This window comes from Eumetopias jubatus, unplaced genomic scaffold, assembly GCF_037043125.1.
Source record: "Eumetopias jubatus isolate StellerSeaLion01/CBP00866 unplaced genomic scaffold, mEumJub1_p1.0 scaffold_6, whole genome shotgun sequence".
In the NCBI taxonomy this organism is placed as follows: Eukaryota; Metazoa; Chordata; class Mammalia; order Carnivora; family Otariidae; genus Eumetopias; species Eumetopias jubatus.
Window position 1 is genome coordinate 82,673,600 of NW_028274812.1, and position 25,953 is coordinate 82,699,552.

At 39.8% G+C, this 25,953-nt stretch overlaps 1 pseudogene; it reads left to right on the forward strand.

Annotated features, from left to right (window-relative positions):
* The first annotated feature begins 2,720 nt into the window (after positions 1–2,720).
* LOC114204677 (U4 spliceosomal RNA) lies at positions 2,721–2,840 on the forward strand (annotated as a pseudogene).
* Positions 2,841–25,953: the final 23,113 nt, after the last annotated feature.

The window sequence follows — 25,953 nt, forward strand, 5'->3', positions numbered from 1 at the left end:
AAATCAAAAGGATCCAGTATTTATCCTTAGAGCAAAAACAAATATATCAAGCCAAATATTTTAAATACTTATTTAAACCGCTAGAACTCTTTTGTTCCCTAAGACTATGTGTTAGATTTATTGGTTTGAAATCTCCCCGCGACCGCAGTAATAAATAAGTAAATGCTCTGGTCTGAGTCTTCTATTTAAAGTTAGACTTCTGAGTGTTTTTTAGTTAATTACAATCAGCAGTTCCCCATAAAACTTGAGAACAGAGCTGAAGAGAATGTCAGCTTCCAGGGCCCTACCATGAGGTTTTATTTGATGTCCTCTATTATTCAAAGGGAATTTGTTTATAAAAGGAGGGATCCAAACCATCAGAAGCAACAAACAAATGCCCTGCATGGCTGAGTCTATCAGTTATTGATTCATGAATCATTTAGAAAACTCCTTTGAAGATCCTCAGGCATCACAAATTTTGTTCAGTTCTGCTTTGCTATTTGCACCAGAAATCATGGTCTCGTGAATGGAAAATGAAGAAAATGTTCTCTGGACTGTTTAAAACACACACGCAACTAGATCCATGAGGCAAGACTGAAGTAACAGCAGCCATTTTGTGTGACGGTTTGAGAATCCTATCTATTTTAGGTTTATGCATTGTGTAATCACCACAGCACCGCATCACTGATTTAGAAGATGTTAAATAACATGAAACCGTGACAACCAGCAGCTTGGTGTGAGAACAAAACCTCTAAAGAGACTGTAAATGGTAACATGGCTGCTTACATCCCCAACCATCTGGAGTAGAATTTATCAATTCTTCACTAAACCATCATAAAATGTGGCCTCTAGTTAGGATTATTGGGGAATTCAAGCTCCTTCCACATGAAGCTAAGCATGTATAATGTAGAAACATTCATAATGCGTGTCTCCCTGGGTGAAGCCTGGCATCTGAAATCCTGTCCAGTACTGGGGATAGCCCAGTCCTCCAGGAAGTAAGGACAGCCCCAATATCCACAAACTTCTCCCCAGAGGTCCATAGCAACTGGGGTAGTCATATCCAAATGGCAGGCTTCTGCCCACTAGTAATCTGGTATTTTCCTCTCAGAAGAGATAAGAAAACTTTTGATTATCAACAGAAAGCAAAGGATTTTCATTCTCATGGTTTATTCAATAGCAATTTGAAGTTATTGATTCAGTGTACATTATGAAACTTATTTTTTTAATTATATAATTACTGGATCTACTTACAGTTCTACGATAAAAAGAAGCCTTCAAATTATATGCGACTTCCTGAAGATCTTTCCACTAAAAATAAAGATTTTACCTACTAGTTAGTGCCAATCAAAAAAAAATTTTTTTAAGTCTCTCATGCTCAGGGTTAAAAGAGCCAACCTTTGCTGCTTATAGTATAATCGACTTGTCAATTTCTTTCCCTTCCCTCTTTGTCAGTCCAGATGATAGCCATTCTCTTTCTTCCAGTTCAGTTTAAAGTTCTTGTCCTCTTAGAACCACACTGTGAAGGCTCCATCTGTATAACCTTCCATTCTGATACTCCCACACCCTCAACGTGCCAGTGCTCCCATTCCCAATGACCAAACATGGAGGTCTCTACCTTGTATTTTCTCCCAGCTTTCACCTCCCTTCCTGTTTCACTTCATTGCCTTACCTGCTAGATCCATCTTTTGGATTATTCTTTTGCCATTGTCCACAACCCCCTAAACCTCTGCTCTAACCTCACAGCAAAACTCCAACCCTGGGTAACCCAAATGGTCACTCTCCCTGCACTCACATATAGGCCACTGAATACTTCCAGAGAACAGTCCTGTTTCCTATTCATATCAAACTATTTATGATTTCTTGTTATTTTTTTCAGGACCTATAATTTACCACATATTATTCCTCCTACCTGAGACCCATTTTTCTTCCCCTATTTTTTGCTAACCCTACTCCTAGGTCAAGACTTGCTCCGGAATGCAGCCTTGGGGAAGCAGCTCTTGGCTCTATACATTGTAAGAAGAGGCAGTCCAGTTAGATGTTAAAGATAGAAGGAAAGTAGAGGAAATTATGGATCAAATGCGAGACGATCTGGGCAAGAGTGGGATCTACAATTAGAGAGTAATTGTCTTTGAAATCAGGGATACTGCTACCTTTGTAAGAGCATCCTTGGGTGATTTTGGTAATCAACAAGATTTGAGTATACTTGCCTAGTGTACATTTTATAGTACCTGGTACAAAACAGTTTTCCCCTTTGAAACAGAGGAGAGTCAGATATGGAGGAAATGAGTGCCTCGTTAACATTGTAAATGGAGGGCAGAAAGTTGCAAAGTTTATAGCTGTAATACTTGATTTTATTTAATATGATTTCTGAAGGAAGAGAAGAAGGAAGGGTAGAGGAATAGACTAGACTGGCAAATTCTTAAATGATAAGAATGAATTCAACTGCTCAAAGATTCCACAGTTTCTTTTGACAGTGATCCTTACACAAGACGGGTCCTTGCTTTTCCTATGAAATAAAGTTTGAGTTCTAGTAAAGATTTCTTCTTTACAAAATGCATCCCTTAAGTTTCTTGTCTATGTATTTATTGGTTTAGTTGTTCTGCGAGAATTCTTTAAGCTCTATTGTGTCTATGACAGATCTCTAAAGTCACATATACCTGTATAAACTGGAAGAATAGCAGAGACCAGCAGCTCACTGTTAAGGCTCCCCGTTGGTACCAATTATTTGGAAATTAGTTTCTAGCTTTGTGCAGTGGCAGTATCGTAGCCAATGAGGTTTATCCGAGGCATGATTATTGCTAATTGGAAATTAGTTTCTGCAGATATATCCTTAAATAGTGCCATTTTTTTTAATTTTATTATGTTATGTTCGTCACCATACAATACATCATTAGTTTTTGATGTGGTGATCCACAATCCATTGTTTTCATATAACACCCAGTGCTCCATGCAGTACGTGCCCTCCTTAATACCCTCCATGGGCTAACCAATCCCCCCTCCCACCTCCCCTCTAAAACCCTGTTTGTTTCTCAGAGTCCATAGTCTCTCATGGCTCATCTTTCCCTCCAATTCCACCCTCCTTCATTTTTCCCTTCCTTCTCCTAATGTCCTCCATGCTGTTCCTTATGTTCCACAGATAAGTGAAACCATATGATAATTGACTTTCTCTGCTTGCCTTATTTCACTTAGCATACTCTCCTCCAGTCCCATCCATGTTGATGTAAAAGTTGGGTATTCATCCTTTCTGATGGCTGAGTAATAGTCCACTGTATATATGGACCACATCTTCTTTATCCATTCATCTGTTGAAGGGCATCCCAGCTCTTTCCAGAGTTTGGCTATTGTGGACATTGCTGCTATGAACATTGGGGTGCAAATGGCCCTTCTTTTCACTACATCTGTGTCTTTGGGGTAAATACCCAGTAGTGCAATTGCTGGGTCATAGGGTAGCTCTATTTTTAAATTTTTGAGGAGTCTCCACACTGTTTTCCAAAGTGGCTGTACCAACTTGCATTCCCACCAACAGTGTAAGAGGGTTCCCCTTTCTCCACAACCTCTCCAACATTTGTTGTTTCTTTCCCTGTCCATTTTTGCCATTCTAACTGGTGTAAGGTGGTATCTCAATGTGGTTTTGATTTGAATGTCCCTGATGGCTAATGATGATGAACATTTTTTCATGTGTCTGTTAGCCATTTGTATGTCTTCTTCAGAGAAGTGTCTTTTCATATCTTCTGCCCACTTTTTGACTTATTTGTTTTTTGGGTGTTGAGTTTGAGAAGTTCTTTATAGATCTTGGATACCAGCCCTTTATCTGTAGTGTCTTTGCAAATATCTTCTCCCATTCTGTGGGTGGCCTCTTTGTTTTGTTGACTGTTTCCTTTGCTGTGCAGAAGCTTTTTATCTTGATGAAGTCCCAAAAGTTCATTTTTGCTTTTGTTTCACTAGCTTTTGGAGAAGTATCTTGAAAGAAGTTGCTGTGGGCAATGTCAAAGAGGTTACTGCCTATGTTCTCCTCTAGGATTTTGATGGATTCCTGTCACACTGAGGTCTTTCATCCACTTTGAGTTTATCTTTGTGAATGGTGTTAGAGCATGGTCGAGTTTCATTCTTCTGCATGTGGCTGTCCAATTTTCGCAGCACCATTTATTGAAGAGACTGTCTTTTTTCCATTGCATGTTTTTTCTGCTTTGTCAAAGATTATTTGACAATAGAGTTGAGGGTCCATATCTGGGTTCCCTATTCTGTTTCATTGGTCTATATGTCTGTTTTTGTGCCAGTACCATGCTGTCTTGGTGATCACAGCTTTGTAATATAGCTTGAAATCGGACAATGTGATGCCCCCAGCTTTGTTTTTCTTTTTCAACATTTCCTTGGCGATTCGGGGTCTTTCCTGATTCCATACAAATTTTAGGATTGTTTGTTCCAGCACTTTGAAAAATGTCATTGGAATTTTGATCAGGATGGCATTGAAGGTATAGATTGCTCTGGGTAGCATAGACATTTTAACAATGTTTATTCTTCCAATCCATGAGCATGGAATATTCTTCCATCTTTTTGAGTCTTCTTCAATTTCTTTCATGAGTGTTTTGTAGTTCCTAGAGTATAGATCCTTTACCTCTTTGGTTAGGTTTATTCCGAGGTATCTTATGGTTTTTGGTGCTATTGGAAATGGAATCATTTCTCTAATTTCTCTTTCTACAGTTGTGTTGTTAGTGTATAAGAAAGCAACTGATTTCTGTGCATTGATTTTGTATCCTGCCACATTACTGAATTGCTGGATGAGTTCTAGTAATTTGGGGGTGGAGTCTTTTGGGTTTTCCACATAAAGTACATGTTGTCTGCAAAAAGAGAGAGTTTGACTTCTTCTTTGCCAATTTGAATACCTTTTATTTCTTTTTGTTGTCTGATGGCTGTTGCTAGGACTTCTAGTACTATGTTGAACAATAGTGGTGAGAGTGGGCATCCTTGACGTGTTCCTGATCTTAAGGGAAAGGCTCTCAGCTTTTCCCCACTGAGGATGATATTCGCTGTGGGTTTTTCATAGATGGATTTTATGAACTTGAGGAATGTTCCCTCTATTCCTACACTCTGAAGAGTTTTAATCAGGAAAGGATGTTGTGTTTTGTCAAATGCTTTTTCTGCATCAATTGAGAGGACCATATCGTTCTTCTCCCTCCTCTTATTAATGTGTTCTATCACATTGATTGATTTGTGAATGTTGAACCACCCTTGCATCTCGGGGATAAATCCCACTTGGTCGTGGTGGATGATACTTTTAATGTATTGTTGGATCCTATTAGCTAGGATTTTGTTGAGGATTTTGGAATCCATATCCATCAGGGATATCAGTCTGAAATTCTCCCTCTTTGCCTGGTTTGGGGATTAAGGTAATGCTGGCCTCATAGAATGAGTTTGGAAGTTTTCCTTCTGTTTCTATTTTTTTGAAACAGCTTCAGTAGAATAGGTATTATTTCTTCTTTGAATGTTTGGTAGATTTCCCCAGGGAATCCATCAGGCCCTGGACTCTTGTTTTTTGGCAGGTTTTTGATCACTGCTTCAATCTCGTTACTGGTTATTGGCCTATTCAGGTTGTCAATTTCTTCCTGTTTCAGTCTTGGCAGCTTATAGGTTTCTAGGAAGGCCTCCATTTCATCCAGATTGCTCAGTTTATTGGCATATAGTTGTTGATAATAATTTCTAATAATTGTTTCTATTTCCTTGGTGTTAGTCGTGATCTCTCCCCTTTCATTCATAATTCTATTAATTTGGGTCCTTTCTGTTTTTTCTTTTGGATAAGTCTGGCCAGTGGTTTATCGACCTTATTAATTCTTTCAAAGAACCAACTTCTAGTTTCGTTGATCTGATCTACTGTGTTTCTGGTTTCTAATTCATTGATCTCTGCTTTAATTTTAATTATTTCTCTAAAATCTAATTTGTCTGATATTAAGAATTGCTACCCCAGCTTTCTTTTGAGGTCCGCTGGCATGGAAGATGGATCTCCATCCCTTCACTTTCAGTCTGGATGTATCTTTAGGTTCAAAAGGAGTCTCTTGTAGGCAGCATATGGATGGGTCTGTCTTTTTATCCAAACTGCAACCCTGTGCCATTTTATGGGAGCATTTAGGCCATTCACGTTGAGAGTGATTTTTGAAAGATATGAATTAATTGTCATCATGTTGCCTGTGAAGACGTTGTTTTTATAGATTGTCCCTATAAATTTCTGTTGTATATCACTCTTGGGGTCTTTCTCCTTTTATAGAACCCCCCTTAATGTTTCTTGCAGGGCCGGCTTAGTGGTCACATATTCTTTCAGTTTCTGCCAGTCGTGGAAGCTCTGCATCTCTCCATCCATTCTAAATGAAAGCCTTGCTGGATAAAGTATTCTTGGCTGCATGTTCTTCTCATTTAGTACCCTGAATATGTCTTGCCAGGCCTTTCTGGCTTGCCAGCTCTCTGTGCATAGGTCTGACGTTATTCTGATGTTCCTCCCTCTATACGTAAGGAATCTCTTCCCCCTAACTGCCCTTAAGATGGTTTCCTTGGTTCTAAGATTTGCAAGTTTTACTATTACATGCCAGGGTGTTGGCCTGTTTTCCTTGATCTTGGGAGGGGTCCTTTCTGCCTCTAGGACACGAATGTTTGTTTCATTCCCCAGATTAGGGAAGTTCTCAGCTACGATTTGCTCAAATACATCTTCTACTCCTCTCTCTCTCTCCACTCCCTCCGGGATTCCAATTATTCTGACATTGGAACACTTCATGGTGTCACTTATCTCTCTGATTCTATTTTCATGGATTCTGAGTTGTTTTTCCCTGGCCTCCTCTTTCCCCTTTTTATCTATTATATTGTCTTCCAGATCGCTTATTCATTCTTCTGCCTCACTTACCCTAGCTGTTAGATTATCTAGATTGGATTGGATCTCATTGATAGCATTTTTAAGTTCTGCCAATTCAGCTTTCATTTCTGCCCTTAGAGACTCTATGTTGCTATTAATTGATTTCTCCATTCTAGCCATTGTCTTCACAATTGCTAGCCTGAATTCCATCTCCGACATCTTGGTTACATCTGCATCCATTTGTAAATCTGCATCATAAGCCATAATCTCTGAGTCTTTTCTATTTTGGGGGCTCCTCCTCCTAGTCATTCTGTTGATGGGTGTTTGAGGGAATGTATAGAGTCCAAATTATTGACCAGAACCCAAGCAAGATGCACCTGTTTTCTTGGGACCTTAGGGTTGCTGGCCTCTTGTTTTCCCAGCCTGTCTTCTGCGGGAGGGGCCTGCCTCGCTATTACTCAGGCAACCCTGTTTGGGCAGAGTTGCCCTGCCCCCTGTGGCGGGGGATGGGCTCAGCGGGAATCAGTTTTGGGGGCTTTTGTTCTCTGGCGGCTTTCCGCGTCTCTTCCACGAGTCAGAGCAGAAGAGACCATTTCCAACCCTCTGCCTCAGAGCAGAGAGATCGCAGTCTTTCTTCAGTGAGCTCTCCAGGCCACACCATCTCCATTTCTGTCTGTGCTGCTATAAACTGCAGCATCCTGGGTTGTGTGCCCCTCTACAGCGCCCCCAGTCCTGCCTCCAGGTCGGAGCACGTCTCTGCCCTTTGTGCTTCTAAAACCGCCAGCCGCCCCCAGATCCCACGCGTGACCCCGCCGCTCCGGGTTTCCGCCCCGGGGTCTGCCCTAAAGTCCTTTCCCCACCACTACCGGTCTGCGAGTCTGTGCCCCGTCCCCAGCACACAAGGCTGTCGCTCACCGGCGGTGTAGGATCCCCACGGCCAGGCACGCTCCCGCTGCCAGTTATCCTCTGATATCTGCCCGCGGAATCATGGCTCCCCGCTTGGTACCTCGAAACCAACCGCCTGCGATATTCTGTTTGTAGAGGTCCAGATCTTCTTACATCTCAGGCTGGTTTCGTGGGTGCTCAGAGTGGTCTGGTAGATATCCAGCTCAATCCCGGGGACCAGTTGAAATAGGGTCCTCTACTCCTCCGCCATCTTTCCTTCAGGGCCAAAGAGTGCCATTTTAAATGAAAATGTTAGCAGTCACCCAAGAGCAAGAATTATTTCAAATTTATAAACTGAGTATTTGAAATTATGAGTAGGTGTGAGAATGAAAATGAATTAATTGGGGCGCCTGGGTGGCTCAGTCATTAAGCATCTGCCTTAGGCTCAGGTCATGGATCCCAGGGTCCTGAGATTGAGCCCCGCATTGGGCTCCCTGCTCTGCAGGAAGCCTGCTTCTCCCTCTCACACTCCCCCTGCTTGTGTTTCCTCTCTCGCTGTGTCTCTCTCTGTCAAATAAATAAATAAAATCTTTTAAAAAAAAAGAAAGAAAATGAATTAATCAATACATATTATTCAACATCTATATATGCGTGCCATATTTTAATAGCAACAATAATAGGAAAAGATGCATAGAATACCTTCATATCCCAGTCTTTAGAGGCCTTATAATCCAGTTGAGGACATAAAATAAACAGACATAAAAAGATAATCTAAGCCTTAAGATGACATATGAACAATAAAAAAAACTTTATGAATCTGACAAAAGTAGTTAAAGCATGGCAGGGGCCATAACTGTGTGCTAGGGTGGTTGAGAAAGCTGATGTTTAAATGGGGTTTGAAAGATGAAACAATTCTCAAAAGTAGAGAGGGAAAGCATGCAATATTCAAGTCAAAGGAAAGCATGCAATATTCAAGTCAAAGGAAAAGTCAAAAGTCAAAATGCAAGGAATAGGGGTGCCTGGGTGGGTCAGATGGTTAAGCATCTGTCTTCAGCTCAGGTCATGATCCCGGGGTCCTGGGATTGAGCCCCGCATCGGGCTCCCTGCTCAGCGGGGAACCTGTTTCCCCCCTTGCCACTTCTCTCTCTGCCTGCCACTCCCCTGCTTGTGCTCTCTCTCTCTGTCAAATGAATAAATAAAATCTTTAAAAAATAAAAATTAAAAAAAAATTTTAGGGTGCCTGGGTGGCTCAGTCGGTTAAGCGACTGCCTTCGGCTCAGGTCATGATCCTGGAGTCCCGGGATCGAGTCCCACATCGGGCTCCCTGCTCAGCAGGGAGTCTGCTTCTCCCTCTGACCCTTCCCCCTCTCATGTGCTCTCTCTCTCTCTCATTCTTGCTCTCTCAAATAAATAAATAAAATCTTAAAAAACTTTTTTTAAATGCAAGGAAACTTGTGTCCTATTCAGAAGCCCATAACCAGACAATTTGGCTTACACACAGATTGGAACCCCTACTGCCATCCAATCCTGTTCTAGCTGCTAGAATAGCACAGTGAGGAGGTCAAAGAAGTCAGAGGAGGCTCCACTCACAGGGAGCTCAGAGTCCAGGGTGTAGAGGCAGACAATAAATGTGTAAACCAAAAATATAAATTTCAGATAGTGATAAGTTCTGCAAAGAATATAAAATTTGAAAATAGAATCGAAAGTATACAGAATGCTAGCTTAGACTGATGGTCAGGGAAGGCCTCTCTTAGAAGACAGCAACTGAGCTGAAATCTAAATGACCAAAAGAAGCCAGCCATGTGAAGCTCTGGAACCAATACTCTGGTCACAAGTGACAAGAAGGGGTCACCTGGGTGGCTTAGTTGGATGAATGTCTGACTCCTGGTTTCGGCTCAGGTCATGATCTCAGGGTCGTGGATGGAGCCCCGCATCAGGCTCCACACTCAGCAGGGAGCCTGCCTGAGATCCTCTCTCTCTCCTCTGCCCCACCCCCAATCACATGCTCTCTCCTCTCTCTAAAATAAATAAATAAATATTTTTTTAAAAAGTGACAAGAAGGACAAAAGCTATGGGGAGGGAACAAGTGGGGCTATTATGAATAAAAACATCCAGCATGATGGAGCATAGTGGGAAGTAAAGAGAATGATAGCAGAAAAGGGGAGCCAAGTCATGCAGGGTCTTGGGGCCATGGATGAGTGTAGACTTGAATCTAGATGATATGAGGAATCACTGGAAGTTTTTAGAAGGGGAGTCTATAATCTGATATATATGTTTTAAAGATTCCTCTTTATATGTGGAAGTTGAGATTTTGGAGGGAAAGCATAGAAATTGGAAAATGTCTAGGACGCTACTAGAACCATCTAGTAAGAGAGGATGGTAACTCACATTAGATGGAGGCTGTAGCTGTGACAAGAAATAGTCCAATTTGAATGTATTAATAGGTAACTGGAAGAGAACATGGTGATGGGTTGACCGTGACGGGTCGAAGAAAGTAGAGGAATCCAGAATGACTTCTAACCTTTTGACCCGATGGCAGATGATGATACCATACACTGCGATGGGAAAGCTTAGGGGAAGAACAGGTGAGAGAAATGGGAATCACAGTTTTTTTGGACATATAATATATAAGACATTTATACCTAAGTTGAGATGTCAAGTAGTCTGCTGGATTTGAAAATTAGGTGTTACATGTAGGGTTACATATGAGTTAAGCAGTGTTACAAAAATAAGGGAAAGTTGATATAGATTGTGCAAACCTTGAATAAATGTTGAGGATATGGTCTCTAATCTGGAGGAATACGATGTCACTAAGTGTTTCTATGCTATAGTTACATAGGTGTTTTAGGAAGGTTTATAAGACTGCAGGGTGTACAGCTGGAAGGTCCTAACAGAGTCTGGGGGTGGGAGAGCCCATTAGAAGATAACTGAGGTCATCCATACTTAAGAGGATTGAAGTTATTTTCCATAGAAACATAATTCAATCTGAAATACTAGCAAAAAAATGAAAAACTTTTTCCTCACTATGACCTTAAGGAGGCCATAAAATTCAGATGTTTTCCCACAATTTTGTGGCACAGTCTACTGTTTTTCATCAAGTAGACTATAAACATGACAGATTCTACATGTACAGCTGATTTAGCCATTATGGTAGTCAAAATCCCTATAAAACCAGCTACCTCTGTCAAACAACCCATTGTCTGCAATCTCTCTTGCCCAGTTTTTACAACTGACCTGACCAAGGTGGTATTTCCATATACTTCAGCCTGAACCTGTGTGAAAGTAGACAGAGCACCCTCCCCTCACGCAGCTCACCAGGACTGATGCAGAGGCTTTTCCTGGGCAGTTAAATCTTGAGTACAGTGCTAGAAATCAGCATGTGTCCTGCCCCACAGTCTGCCAACTATGAAATTTTTGGTCCATCTCTCCTACCTTCCTCCCTTTTTTTCTGTCCATCTTCAAACTATGGCCTCTATTCTCTAATTTTCTTTCTTTTTTTTTAAAGATTTACTTATTTACTTGAGAGAGAGAGCATACAGAGGGAGAGAGAGAAGCAGACTGCCCGTTGAGCAGGGAGCCCAACCACTGGAGGCTTGATCCCAGGACCCTGGGATCATGACCTGAGCCGAAGGCATACGCTTAACTGACAGAGCCACCAAGGCGCCCCTATTCTCTGAGTTTCTAAAGTGAGTAGAAAAAGAATACAGAAGATACCCTTCTGAGTGGATCGAAGAATTGGGCCAGTGGAAAAAAAGATAATAAAAATTTGTTCAGATATCTGCAAGTAGAAATAAGCTCCAAAGATGGTTATTCCCCAAACATTCAGAGCAGAAATATTCCCCAATCTCCTGGAACTCAACTCTGGAGCTGGTGTCATTAGGAAAGACTGAAGGAATTGCAAATACACCAATTCTGTCTCATTTTTTTGTTCTGCATATCCACACGCTTTTTGCTGCCCGTGTAGGTAAATAACAAAAGGCAGTCAAAAGAAATAACCTAAATACATTTTCCCTAGCCCTGTGTACAACTTTTTGACAAAAAAAAAAGTTTCCATAAATTACACATTAAAAATAATCACAAAAACCATATGCATAGTGGGGCGCCTGGGTGGCTCAGATGGTTAAGCATCTGCCTTCGGCTCAGGTCATGATCCCAGGGTCCTGGGATTGAGCCCCACATCAGGCTCCCTGCTCAGCAGGGAGACTGCTTTTCCCTCTCCCTCTGTCCCTACTTGTGTTCCCTCTCTTGCTGTGTCTCTCTCTGTCAAATAAATAAACAAAATCTTAAAAAAAAACAAAACATGATATACCTTAAAAAAAAAAAAAAACAGGGATGCCTGGGTGGCTCAGTCATTAAGCGTCTGCCTTCAGCTCAGATCATGATCGCAAGGTCCTGGGATCGAGTCCCACATCGGGCTCCTTGCTCAGTGAGGAGCCTGCTTCTCCCTCTCCCTCTACTGCTCCCCCTGCTTGTGCTCTCTCTCTGACAAATAAATAAATAAAAATCTTTAAAAAAAAAAACATATGTATAGTTATATAATACTGCAAAAGTCCACTTATCTCTCTGAATGACATCTGTCTCACCAGCAAAAGTACTATATTAATTTCACTTTCACAGAGTTTTTGAGAATATTATTTCTTTTTTTTATGTTATGTTAATCACCATACATTACATCATTAGTTTTTGATGTAGTGTTCCATGATTCATTGTTTGCATATAACACCCAGTGCTCCATGCAGAACATGCCCTCTTTAATACCCATCACCAGGCTAACCCATCCCCCCACCCCCTCCCCTCTAGAACCCTCTGTTTTTCAGAGTCCATAGTTTCTCATGGTTCATCTCCCCCTCCAATTCCCCCCCCTTTGCTAAAAGTGGTAGAGCATTATACAAATATTATTTAATATTGTATCATGAAATAGTGAAGGAAAATAGTTCAATAAGTATGGAATTTCCTATTTAGCCCCTGTGAGATAAACTCCCTTTTAAATAGAAAGGTAATAACACATCAGTTCAAATTATACAATTAAAATAATTATAGTTATCAAAATCTATTATCCATGTGGTAAGAGCCTATAAAATGGTGCCTGTCTCCTCATATTCACAACCTTGTGTAGTCCCCCTTCCCTTATATGTGGGCTGGACCTAGCGACTCACTTGTGAAGTCAAAAGTGACAGGATATCACTTCCAACATTAGGCTACAAAAAGCCCTTTACCTATCTTGTTCACTCTCTCTTGCTCTCTAAGTGCTCATTCTGATAGAACCAACTGCCATGCTGTGAACTGCCCTATGGAGAACTCCATGTGGAAAAGAACTGAGAGAGGTCTCTGGCCAACAGCCAGCAAGGAAATGAATCCTGCCAACAATCACATGAGTGAGACTGGAAGTATATCCATCCCCAGCCAACACCTCGATTGCATCCAGGAAAAGATCCTGAGTTGCACCCAGATTCTTGACCCACAAAAGCTGAGAGATAATAAAATTTGTTGTTTTAAGCCATGAAGTTTCAGAGTAGTTTGTTACACAGATATAGGTAACTAATGCAATCCATAATTAGCTGTGTCCATGGAATAAAATTGTAAGTAAAGAGATTTCAATGTTTGCACGTGATGTCTTAAAATTAGTTATCAATTTTCAAGTAATTTTGACTGAGAGTCCATGCCCTATAGAAGAACATGAACAAGCAGAGCTCCTTGGAATGGAAATAGACCCTAAATGGGCTACCCTGTTTTTTCAAAGGAAATTTATTCCCATCAATTTATTTTATACATGGCAATCCACAAATCTATGCCTAGTTTATAGAACAGTATCTATGGGGTCTTCTTTTACTTGGAATGGACCTTTCTGTAAAACTTTTGCCAAAACTTCTGCCAACCTCATATATGTCACTAAGGAGCCAAGACCTCTCCAATACATCAAGGCTGGTTACTTAATCCTTTCTTGATGAAATAGTCTGCTTCCTTCTACAAAAAAATGGAACTTCATAATCATGATATTTGCATTTGCCTTTACTGCTAGAAGATGTAAAATTAAGCTTAGTATGGAAAAATAATAAAACCTAAAATTTCTATCCCTTGACTCTCTAAAGTAGAATAAATAGTGGATAATCTATACCCTGCCTTGGGCTAAAGACTTTGATTTTTAAACCACCAGTTGGTTTTATCAAGAGGGCATGAAAATACCTTTTACCTTCATTCTCTCTTCCAATAATTAGATTATAACTTGTCAGGAATATTTTTGAAACAAGTATCTTTCCTCTTTAGTACCAAAAAGGGATCATGCTAATCTTCTGTTCCCCACTTGTAAGGTAAAGGAACTCACTGAAAATGCAATTCAAGATCAAAAGCAAAGTTGAGGAATCACAGAAACAAGATAGACCATACCCATGCCTAGAACTTGAATCTACTAAAATGCCAACTTTAGTCTTCCAGGCTTTGACCAACATCCAGTGATGTATGTGGGGACCCAAATGGTACAGATATCAGAGAAGAATAAAACTGACAGTATGAAGAAAGAGTGAATCTCTGCTTCAGGGAGTATCAAACAACACTAAACAATATAAACCAAAGTTGTACAATTTCCAAACAATTGCCAAAATATCTAAAATTTCTGGATTTTTCTGAGAAGTATACTGTATGTTGATTTAAAGGAATTATTCCATCATTTAAGGACTAAGGAATATCTATAGATGACTCTTTTTCATAAATGTCAATTAGGTTCCAGCTGAGATGTGGATGCTGACATAAACGTGCCTTTCATGAAGGCTTTTCTTTTTTTTTATTTTATGTTATGTTAATCACCATACATTACATCATTAGTTTTTGATGTAGTGTTCCATGATTCATTGTTTTCGTATAACACCCAGTGCTCCATGCAGAACGTGCCCTCTTTAATACCCATCACCAGGCTAACCCATCCCCTACCCCCATCCCCTCCAGAACCCTCAGTTTGTTTCTCAGAGTCCATAGTCTCTCATGAAGTCTTTTCTAACCACACCTCCTCTCCACTCCCTAACAACAGTTTCTGTCCTAGTTTCTTCAGTACATTTTGGCTCTGGAATATCCTTGGAGACAGACTTAAATGACAGATCTTAGTAAGAGAAGTGACCACAGTTAATTCCTCTCTTCATTGCTATGATCACAAGCTAGAGCTGTGAATTGACCTATTTTGTTAGGAACACTTTAAGATCAGACCTCTGCCCTTATTTATTTAGTAAATGAGAATTCCTGCATTTCAAGTACTACTTAAAGTTGAAGACAGTTCTGAATCATTGAGCTACCAGCACATTTTATTTGCTTCTGAGTCCAACTTAAGTGGGAAGAGAAAAAGGGTTATCAAATATTAAAGAAGGATAAATTGCATTACCTCTGGGTGGACGCATTCTTCCTACTAAATCTATCACATGCCCCAAGTTATACAAAACTTGCTGTCATTTTTAACAACCCAGTAATGGTGGCTTTGATGGAGTACAGGGCAGGAGGCAGGACCAAGTCTTCGTGAGTTCCCAGCCACCTAGGAAAAACCACATCAACACATAGTCCAATGACTCAAGTGAATTCCCATTAGGGTTGTATTCATTTGCTAGAGCTGTCATAACAAAGTACCACAAACTGAGCAGCTTAGACAACATAAATCTATTGTCTCATAGTTCTGAGTCTGGAGGTCCGAGATCAAGGTATTAGCAGGACTGTGCTTCTTCTGAAGGCACTAGGGAAGGATTTGCTCCAAGCCTCTCTCCTAGCTTCTGGTAGTTTCTTGGCTTGTGGCAGTATAACTGCCTGTGTGCATGTCTGTTTCCAAATTTCCCTTTTTTAAGAATACCTGGCATATTGGATGAGGAGTCCACTCTAGTCCAGTATGATCCCATCTTAACTAATTACATCTGCACCCACCTTATTTCCAAAATGTCACATACTGGCAGTTAGGACTTCGATATATGAATTGGAGGAGAGGGGCACAATTCAACCCATAACAAAGGTCACTAAGCATTTTTGCTAATGAGCTATTTTGGCAAGCCTTGATAGACCACAGTGGCTACTTTAGAAGGGTGATGTTGCAAGAAACATTCCTGGAAGAGAAACTGGGCCTGGCAGCCAAGACAGAGGGGGAGATTTATTTATGGAAAGGTTATCCTAATACCTCTTTAAAAGTCAGAGGTAAGCCCTGGGATGAAACTGAGTATTGAGTAGGGCCCGGGAAAATGGGGCAGAAAAGAAGAACCAGCTGACTCACAGATTTTAGGGAAGAAATATCAGAACCACTTAATTTTTCAGATGAAGAAACTGAAGCCAGAGGCCTCAAGGCACACAATTAATCAGTAACAGAACTAAGACTAGATACCAGATGTGCTGATGCTCTGTTGTGCCCTTTTCTCGACACTATAAAGATTAGAACTGCAAAGTGAGTCCAGGACATCCAGGCTCAAAGAAAGTACCAACCCACAACATAATTACTTATCCTTCTATGTCTAGAACTCCAGGAAAAGTGGATGTCCAAGACATTCAGTTCTGTTTATGCCATCTAGCCTCAGACACAAATTTCGGTGACTGACTCATAAGGTAGCACTGCCCTCTAGAGGCCTGATGCCAGTGGCTCGCTTGCCTCTCTCTGCCATCCCCAGGCCCCTAGCTTTGCCTGGACTCAAGAATATCCCTGTCACCAACAGGCCTTTCCTAAGGGGAATGCATCCAGGCCACTTTTCTCCCAGCAGCACATTCTGCACGTGATTAAATATACACAGTCCCCAGACAAGAAGGCAAAAGCACATTTTCTCAGCATGTGGGATAGTTTTCCTTCACTTCACAGAAACTTTGCATAATTCACTTGAGCTCATTTATCTGGCCTCAGTTCCATAAACTGACAGAAAATAAAAGCCAACCCCCAAATCTAAAGGAAACATCCATTTTAATTATGTACAAAATTAAAAGGGCGCCAAATTATTAAACTGGGAACACAGAAAACAGGTTGCTATAGATGCATCTCAGAGAAGGGTAATAAACTGAAAGTGGCTGAGTAAAACCACTTTTAAATGTTACACTTCTCAGCTTCATCCCTGGAAATCCATTAAAAAGCACCTAAGAAAGCCATTTTTCTAGCTCTTGTGTTTTTGTTTTGTTTTGTTTTGTTTTTCATTTAGTTCAAACCCTTCTCACCATATGGTAGAAGGATAATTAAACTGGCAATCAGGAGTCTTAGATTCTACAACCATTTCTTCCACTAAAAAGATGTGTGGCCTTGATTAACTTCTTTAACTCTCTGAGTCTTAATTCCTTCAACTTTAAAACAGGGAGCTGCTTTAAATGATTTCAAGGACATCTGTAGCTTTAACCCTCTATAATTCCCTGAAATCAGTTCTGCTGCTCTAGCAAACCTCTATGGTCTGGAAGATTCCTACTTAACACACCATACAGGGACCTATATTAAAAATGGGGTTGCCTTGGCAATGACCCAAAGAGCTAGGGCAAACAAAATGATGTTGCCCAAATAATTATTTCAAATATCAAAATCATTTTTTTAATTTATACCATTTGGAATAAAAATAGCTTCCCCAGGAATTTGCAAACATTCAAAAACATCTTGTGCTCTTGTCTCATCCTTTTAGACCCGACAAATAAACTGCTAGGCAGCAGCATTTCAGTGTAGCAAGTTTGCCACGTTCACAGCGAGCAGCTGTGACCACTAATGGGGATCAAAAGCTCCTGCTGGTCAAACTCATAAATACTTTCCCCAAAAATTTGAGTTCATAAAGCAGAGTCAAATAACTTTATTTTCACTCAGCTATTCCCAAATTGTTTCTAAATTATTAAATTAGTGACTGCTTCCCACCACAGCATCTACAAGCTACAAAACTGTAGGCAGTAAATCTAATGTGCAATTCATCTTTAGGGTTATTTTTAAACAAATAAATTGAAGCCATTCAGAAATGACTCCAGGTGTTACAAACAGTCGATTAATTAACTTCCCCACTAGCTCTGGCAGAGCAATTTGCTATGCACTTATTACCTATTAAAGACAAGAAATATGTGTAAGCATTTCTGTTGATGTGGTCAGCTGTAGTTCTAAAATGTTTTGCTTCTGGAACGCTTACATTCTTAGATTTCCAGGGGAAATATATGCCAAACAACTAAGACCCTTTAAAGATTCTCTTGCACAACCCCAAAAATGTCAGTAACATGATAGCTCATTTTCCTGTTTGTCAAACAACAGTTCCTTATGGTTCACCTGGCAGAAATTCTGTAGTCCATAGGAAAAACTGAGCTGAAGGATGGAGTTATGAGTCAATGGGTGATCTGAAGTCCAAATTGCAAAGAAAGAGGATATATACATCTTGGGCTCAATCAAGACTAATGTCTAAATCCCAAGGATCAATATGAGGGAAAGGAGCTAATATCAGAAGTCTGCAAGGTGTGTCTATACTTTTAGTCTGGTTGGTGAAAGCATCATGGTGCATAGAGGTCCATTCCCTGTGAAGTCAGATGTCAGACAGTGACTGGGCATATGGGGACCAGAATCCAGTATCTATTGTAAAGAGAAGTAGGAAGTTTAAATAGCTTGGTAGAAGGTCAAGGTCTTCTAGTGCCAGAGTGGAAAATTGGGGCATTCTCAGAAAAAAACCTAGGAATTGAAAATTGAAAACTGTACCTCAGTAAACCAGAGCTTCCACAAGACCAGCAGATTCCAGAATTAGGAATAATTCAGATACCTCTCACCTACCTACCCACCCACTCTCCCTCCCCACTTGCCCCCAGCGGGGTGAGGATGGAGCTTTTGATGGCTATCTGGCTTTGTTCCCACTGTCTCAAGAACTCCACTGATGCTAGAAGATAAATCTCTTGACACCAAGCACAAAGATGGTGCCAGAGCAGGCAGGAACTGACACAGCTTTATGAATACTCTATTAATAATCCCCTCCTTTCTCTCTAACATGCAATCGGCCTCTTCCCTCCATCAAGTTCTTCTGATGAGGTAAAGGGAGAAGCTCAAGTGGAGAAGAATAGAGCAGAGTGAAAATGGAACTCATCATTAACAACCATTCAATAGCACTAGTAAGATTCCTAGACTACTTAAGCTGGAGGTTTTAAAAACTGGGTCCCAACCATTCATTTCTAAATGAAGAAACTAAAGTACAAAGAGGGAATTGTCTGGCAAAAATTCACACAGCCTGTTGGTCGCAGAACCAAAACCAGAAACAAGGTCTGCTGCCTCTTAATCCAATATACATCCCACCACAAGACGTTGTCTTCAAAGCAGATGGCACCAAAATAAAGTTTTGGGGAAGGTAAGCATCCCAGGGATCCATGGCTATTTGTCCCACTTGACAACTAATTCATTTGGGTCTGACTGTATTCTTTTCTAATTACTGCTGTGCTGATTTTTAAAACATATCAGTCCTACACTGAATTTCAGGAAATCTAGAAACAAACACAAAAATAAAAGATGGATTTGGATCTGATGCCTACAGAACACTCTAGGAGGAAAATGACAGAATCCTAGAATGAAATGGCATGCAGTCAGCCTAAGAAGTCCCAGGAAGCCCAGATTTATGTGTCAGAGATGACATGTTGCCAAGCATACCCTTAGAACATGTCTGGACCTTGAAGGACACCATTTGAAAAACAGTTTTCCAGATGCATTTTTCATATACAGCAGTCATAAAGATGTGTTTGTACAACAAGCTAACATTTTTCTAATTCCCAAATGTCATGCCAAGGCTTGAGGGAAAAATATAGATGCCAGCAACATATGTTGGAATGGACCTGGTATATTCAGGTCAATAAAGTAGGATCCCAGATGACTCCTCACACGAATCCTAACATAAGTGGTTGGATGAAGGAAAACTTGGTTTCCAGATGAAACACCAGTTTTAGAAGCCAGAATGATTCTACATCCCAGATGGCATATGGTGGGACACTATAGGCAACTGATGGAAAAAATGTGTTTCCCTTTCTGCCGGGTCACTTTAGCCATGTCAGTGCACCCACTGCACATTTCCACATTTCCTGCTGCCTCTGATGAGCTTGTGGCTTGCATCAGCTCCTTGACCAGGGCACACTTCAGCTAACTGCAATGTGAAATATACATCAGCAATCACCAATTAAAAACTCTTGGCAAAGTAAAGTAATGCTGAATCTGTCCCCCGGATTATAACCCATGTGCTCTACAGTGATTATGGAAAAACAACCTATTAAGAATATTGACAACTTCAAGGTAATTTATTAGGTATCTTACATAGGAATTTTGTTGTTGCTGTTATTGTTGTTGTTATTTTAAGGGAATATCCTTCCCTAAGAAACCTAGATGCCTTGTTCATAGAAAAAAAATGGTGATACCAAAGAAACATTTCATCTCTTGGCTATACATTTCTGAAATCCTGAGAAGCGAATTCCTATGAATTCTTTTGATCTCCACTCTCTGGAACACAGGGCACCTGTAAGGCAGACCCAGCCACATATGAAAGCCACATAAATGAAAGGCAAATATGGATAGAATTAGTACTCACAACTTGCAACATACATTGAGTAAGAGTTTTCTCTTTGGCCAGAGCCTGCAGACATTCTATTCTAAGGAGTGCCCAGCTCCTGTCCACTTGTATTTTTTATCAGATTTGGGGGAGTTGTTGGGGGTTTGGTTTTTTGTTTTTTTAGTTTTTCCTTTTTCTTTTTTCCTGGCTGCAACTCAACAAGTATAGGGGAACTTTCATTTATTTACTGGTTCAGAGATTGTGATCTATCTCCTTCAACTTTACTCCATTCCTGCCAAATCTATTGGCAATGGAAAAATGTCTAATGGGCACACAGAAACTTGCTGGAAGAGATAAAGTTTCACGAGTTGCTACTCTATTTCATGTTCTACCTATTACCAAAGCATTTGATAGTTCAATACAATCAACTCTCCATATATTATTCTAAAATGGAGATGATTCTCCTAAGACAGCAGTTCTCAAACTTTTAAGTGTTTCAGACTCAGCTGAAGGACTTGCTAAAACATAGATTTCTGGGTCCTACCTCCAGAGTTCTGATTCAGGAGGTCTGAGGTGGACTTTCAAGAATCTGCCTTTCTAAAAGTAAAAAAAAAAAAAAAAAGGAATCTGCCTTTCTAACAAGTTCCAGGTGATGGTGATGCTGCTTGTCCAGGGACCACACTTGGAGACCTACTGTTCTAGAATATCCTACCTGATTCTGCAGGTCATACAAACAAATCCAAAGGAGTTCAAGTGTAGATCATATGCAATGATTAGTTTCAATCTTCTTTTGTGCAAACTGTGATTATGGCATAATAAGGACCATTATATTTTTTAAACATGTGAATTTGGGCAGGGTTTCTCTCCTGCACATTGTATGAATGTATGCACATAAGTATGTATGCTAAGGAACTCACTTGATGATCTGGAACCCCAGATTTCAAGGGAGTACTGAATTAAAACTTTGAACTGGGAAGATTAGGGTCACCCAATGGTGCCTAATGGTGTGCTTTGCTAGCAATCTACACTCCATTGTGGATTCATCTCATAGCAGGAACCAAGTCTAAGAGAGAGATCCTCAGCAAAGAAAACTGAATAAGGAAAAAGACTCAGCTTAAAGAAGTTGCTATTTGCTCTTAACTTCAGTAAGGTATCCAAACTGAATATTTTCCAGATGCTAAGGGAAAAAGATAAAACTCAAGAGCTTCACCATGAACAAACAAGGGACTTGGAAGGAAGGAATTCAGGCATAGGCAAATATATGGCAGCCTATTTGGGGCTAGAATAACTCCTTATCTTAGGGTGAGGGCATAAGGGAGCATGAAGCATGGGCCAATTAACTACTGCTTTTACTGGGACACAATGTTAAAAACTGTATTTTGAGGACTTGCTTATTTATGTTTGTAAATTTTGGGGTTATTACTGGTCCCTCCTTGGCTTTTCATTTCTTTAACTTGTTTGCTCTTTGTATCACCTATTAGAAAATAATTCTAGTCTCTTTTAGCTGAGTATAAAGGAAGCAAATTTTTTTTCATAGTTAGGACAAAGAGAAAAACTGAACTATAAGGGTCAAGAACTGTAGGAATCAAAGTGATAGATGCCACAAAGAAAAGCAAAAACTCAGGAGGAAGGTTATAGAACACTTAAATATCACACTTGGACATTTGCCACCAGAGGGTTTCTTTACTCGATCCCTAGAGAGTTTTTGTATTTTTATATGAGCAACCCATTTGGGTGCTCTAGGCTTCCTTGTTCCAGATCAGGTGTTTCCAGGAGAGAAGGGTACATTTCATTGTCTCAAAATCTTAATATGTAGAGGACGTGGTCAGTAAATATTTGTTTACTAGTTAATTGTTCTACATGCTGGATATATTAGAGTAGGGGGCATAGAATTCCCTCTGCCTTCAAAGAGCTTACAGTCTAGTGTGGTGCATAGGCAAGTGAACAAAATGTTACAATAGTTTGTTAAATGGTACAATGAGAGAATTATAGGAGGGCTAGAAAATAAACACATGGAATATCATGTAAGGCTTTATAGAAGAAGTTCAATGCCCGCTGAAAGGGTAAGGCAGAGAGAAGAGAGTGCCCAAAAGCCCAGGAGTGAGTGATAACACATGAACTGAAAGGAATGTAGTATAACCAGAATGCAAAACAGTGAGATGTTATAAGCACAGCAACCATATGCATTACCAACTAAACCAGGACACTTTGGAAATGGAATGGAGTTGCTATTAATAAACATAGTGGAACAATAATGGTTTAAACTGAGATGTATGAGCACTCTAATTATGGTGCACATTAAGGAGCTTGACTTATGTTAAAGACATGGGAAGTCCTTGGGAGAATTACAAACAAGAACACAGCATGATCACATTTGTATTTTAGAAAGATAATTGTGGCATCTGAATAGGTTGAAGGTGCCATACTGGAAGAAGACAGAGCAACTGACAACTGTTCAATAGTTCAGCAAAAAATGATGGTTACTTAAACTAGATAAGTGCCTTAAAAAAATGGAGGTCATGGATGAATTCCAGGGCATCACAGAGGCTGACTTGAAGTCTATCTGGGAGCTATGGAAGGTGCTAATCAGGCCAGGGAGAGGGTTACCAAGAAGATGTGTTTGACTTGTTTTGCCTTCAAAATTTGGCAAATCCATTCAAGGTCATAACTTTAATTAAGGAATGCTGATCAGCTTATAAGTGAGAATCAACCATGTTACATATTGCAAACAGAAATAACTGTGTTAATAACTTCTGAACTCCTCCAGAAGTTTAATTGATACCAAAATAAAACAATATACTTTATATAAATTGGGAAGACTAGATGTCCCAATGTTCTAATATCAGTTTTTATTTCATTTAAATCCACCCTGGTCAATCTCAGTTAAAAATCAGTATCTCATCTTGGGTTAAGAAAAAGTTTCTTTGATACAATAAAGGAAGCATGATTCATAGAAGAAAAAATTACTATGTTGAAGTTCATCAAAATTAAGACTTCTGCTCTTCAAGACATTTTTTAAAACATTTTATTTATTTATTTGAGAGAGAGAGTATGAGTGGGGGGAGGGGAAGAGAGGAAGGGAGGGACACGCTCCCCTCTCAGCAGGGAGCCCTGCTCCATGCCAGGCTGGATCCCAGGACCCCGGGAACATAACCTGACCCAAAGGCAGTGTTTAAATGACTAAGCCACCCAGGTGCCCCTTCAAAAGACACTGTTAAGCAAATGATAAGAAAAATCAGACTTGGGGAAATGCTTTTATGTCACATATCTGATTAAAGACTTATTTTCTAGGGGCACCTGAGTGGCTCAGTCAGTTAAGCCACTGCCTCCGGCTCAGGTTGAGATCTCAGGGTCCTGAGATGGAGCCCCATATGGGGCTCCCTGCTCAGTGGAAGTCTGCTGCTCCCCCTGCTTGTGCTCTCTTGCTCGTGCTCCCTCTCTCAAATAAATAAATGAAATCTTAAAAAAAAAAAGACTTATGTTCTAAATACGTATTTTTTAAAACTCTCATAGCTCAATAATAAGAAAACAATCCAATAAAAGACAAAAAATCTGAACAGAAACTTCACCAAAGATGATATATGGATGGACAAATAAGGACATAAAAAGATATTTGACATCAGTAGTTGTTAGGGAAATGAAAATTAAAACCATAAATTAAAATTGCTTCACATTTATTACAATGGCTAAAATTGGACAAAAAAAAAAAAAAAAAAAGACTGACCATACCAAGTGTTGGCAAGGATGTGGAGAAACTAGAACTCTCATGCACTGCTGATGGGAATGTAAACTGATACAATCACTTTGGAAACAGTTTGGCAGTTTCTTAAAAGTTAAATCTTTCATATATTCATCCATTCTACTGCTAGGTATTTATCCAAAAAGAAGTGAAAATATATGTCCACAAAAGGATGTATACACAAATGTTCATGGCAGCTTTATTTGTAATAATTAAAAATCAGAAAAAACACAAATGGCCACCGATAGGTAAATATATAAACAAACTGTGGAATATCCATGCAATGGAATACAACTCAACAAAAAAAGAAAGCAACAAACATGAAAGAATCTCCAAGAAACCAAATCAAAAAAAAGGATAATATATGGTATGATTCCATTTATACAAAGTTCTAGAAAATACAAAATAATCTATAGTGACAGAAAGCAGATCAGTGGTTGCCTGGGGATGTGCAGGAGAAGTAAGAGGGATATATTTTGCTTTGGGGAGCAATGGATATATTCGTTATCTTGACTGAGGTGACAGTCTCACAGGAGTATACATATGTCAAACCTTATCAAATTTTACACTTTAAATGTCCAGTTGTTGTATGTAAATTCTACCTCAGTAAAGCCATTAAAAATAAAAAGAAGAAAAAAATCAATCACCCAGAGTGCTGAGACTTTCTGATGAACTGAAAAAAAAAGCCAGAAAGTCTTTTGTGAGATCGTCACCTACGTTGGAACTGATTATCTAAATGTTTTTACTCCTAAATATGAACAGAAAGTGCAAGAATAAGCCAGGCCAAAAATGGGCCATTAAGGAAGGTGATCATACCTCCCAGTTTGCCAAGGACAGTTCCAATTTACACCTATTATCTGGCATAATTATTAAATCAATGGCCTCGCATTCTCAAAAATGTCCTTTTTTGGAAACAACCAATCACAGATATTCCCCCACGTTCTAAAATTCACATTACATCACTTTGCTCTTACGAAAGACCTACATTAGTACCTGTTTTCAGTAACCAAAACACATCCAAAGAGGATTTCTGCTTTTGCGAAAAGTGAAAATAACATTCAGCGTTTGTTTGCAATGAGCTCTTAGGAGAACTAATGCGCACCACAAGCAGTGAGAGTGGCGCACCCAAGCTCCTTCCCTGGGAACTACACTCAGAAGCTCAGCATCAAAGGGCCACAACTCTGAACTGTGTCTGTGAGCATCTGTGCTTTACTTCAATTTATTTTATGCATCCGTTAGCAAGATGTGTCCTAAGGTATAAGAAAAGCCTAAGGTTTGGGGGTCTGGAGGTGTTTAAAAATGTTTCCATGTAAATTAATGGTAATTGTTTCTTCACATAACACCAGTTCCACTTATAAAAGTTGTCATAGGAACACTCTACTTTCAGATTAACAGGGAAGCTGTAACCAGTCACTGTACTGTAGGCAACCTAGGAAGATGTGATCATCTTCCAGTATTTAAGGCAGAAAGCCAATCTGAAAATCACCAAAGTGGCTATTTTAAAACGAATTTCAAATTAGGCTTCAGTGCATTCTGGAAGATTTAACTAAAATAGAATTTGGTTGCCAAAATACAAATAAAATAACGAAAGCAAGACATAATTGGACTTTAAATGAAAAATCAGAATATGAACCAAAGGGTCAACGGCCATTTCAAGGATCAATAGCACGTTCATTTGTTTAGCACCCACAAAGTATCAGGACTGTGCTGAATGCTGGGAATACACATTTTGAATGAGTAGCATGAGCAGATAGGATGGTTGTACAGTAATCTTTCAAAAACATCCACAGATTGGGCCAGCTAGTTCTTAATAGTAAGATTATTTCTAATGGTGTCAAAAAGTCTTGAGGACAGGGTAGGACTCTGCTGCAAGAATTCTGAGCTCATTACCTTCCATTTCTTTCAAGGAACTATTTTGTTTTGACAATATTAGGCACTAAGTAAAGAACAAATTAGTTAATTAATTTTCACTCAGTGTATTTTCTTAGGCTAAATTAACAGCTTTTGCCAAAGGCAAGCATTAGCTTGCTGCCTGGACAAAGCCTCCTTATTGG